Source organism: Lathyrus oleraceus, chromosome 4, assembly GCF_024323335.1.
Source record: "Lathyrus oleraceus cultivar Zhongwan6 chromosome 4, CAAS_Psat_ZW6_1.0, whole genome shotgun sequence".
Classification (NCBI taxonomy): Eukaryota; Viridiplantae; Streptophyta; class Magnoliopsida; order Fabales; family Fabaceae; genus Lathyrus; species Lathyrus oleraceus.
In genome coordinates this window covers 94,630,786-94,631,901 of record NC_066582.1, presented here as the reverse complement: position 1 = coordinate 94,631,901, position 1,116 = coordinate 94,630,786, and the positions used below count along the sequence as shown (strand labels likewise).

Below are 1,116 nucleotides of genomic sequence, written 5' to 3'. Positions count from 1 at the left end.
GCTTGTTGTTGAGCTACTTGTGATATTTGCGTTTCCAGCACTTTGTTATGAGTAGCCAGGGCATCTACTTTACTTGCTAGCTGTTTAATTTGTTCGCCAGTGTGTACATTCTGGTTTAAGAAATCTTTATTGGTTTGCTGTTGAGAAGCTATAAAGTTCTCCATCATGATTTCCAAGTTGGATTTCCTAGGGGCGTTATTGTTAGGTGTAGATGGGGTCGGCTTCTGATATCCCGGAGGTATAGCTGGGGCTTCATTTGGAGATTGTCCAGGTGCGTATAGAGCATTATTACTCTTATATGAAAAATTTGGATGATTCTTCCAATTTGAGTTATAGGTATGTGAATAGGGGCTTCCTTGAGCGTAGTTTACTTGCTCCGCTTGGATTCCTGTTAGGAGTTGACAATCTGCAGGAGTGTGTTCTTGGATTCCACAGACTTCGCAATTCTGAGTTATGGCAACTACTGTGGTTGGAGGTGATACATTTAAACTTTCAATTTTCTGGACCAGAGCATCCACTTTTGCATTAACATGATCAAGGTTACTTATCTCGTACATGCCAGTTTTCGTTTGAGGTTTTTCCACCATTGTTCGTTCGGTTCCCCACTGATAGTGGTTTTGAGCCATGCTTTCGATAAGTTGGTAAGCGTCTGCATAAGGTTTGTTCATTAGCGCGCCACCGGCGGCGGCATCTATTGTTAACCTCGTGTTGTACAGGAGACCATTATAAAATGTATGAATTACTAACCAGTCTTCTAAACCATGGTGTGGACAAAGTCTCATCATGTCTTTGTATCTTTCCCATGCTTCGAAAAGAGACTCGTTATCTTTCTGTTTAAATCCATTTATTTGGGCTCTTAACATAGCTGTTTTGCTTGGCGGAAAATATCGAGCAAGAAAAACTTTCTTCAACTCGTTCCATGTGGTGACTGAGTTAGAAGGAAGAGATTGAAGCCATCTTCTAGCGCTATCTCTTAGTGAGAAAGGAAAAAGACGAAGTCGAATTGCCTCTGAAGTGACACCATTAGCTTTAACAGTATCAGCATATTGGACAAATACGGATAAATGAAGGTTAGGATCCTCGGTAGGATTCCCAGAGAATTGGTTCTGTTGCACT

The 1,116-nt window shown here is 41.2% G+C and overlaps 1 non-coding gene across 1 annotated transcript; it reads left to right on the top strand.

Annotated features, from left to right (window-relative positions):
* The first annotated feature begins 756 nt into the window (after positions 1-756).
* LOC127078044 (small nucleolar RNA R71) lies at positions 757-863 on the top strand. The gene has a single exon (XR_007787791.1). It is a non-coding gene; the product is annotated as a small nucleolar RNA R71 (small nucleolar RNA).
* The last annotated feature ends 253 nt before the right edge of the window (positions 864-1,116 follow it).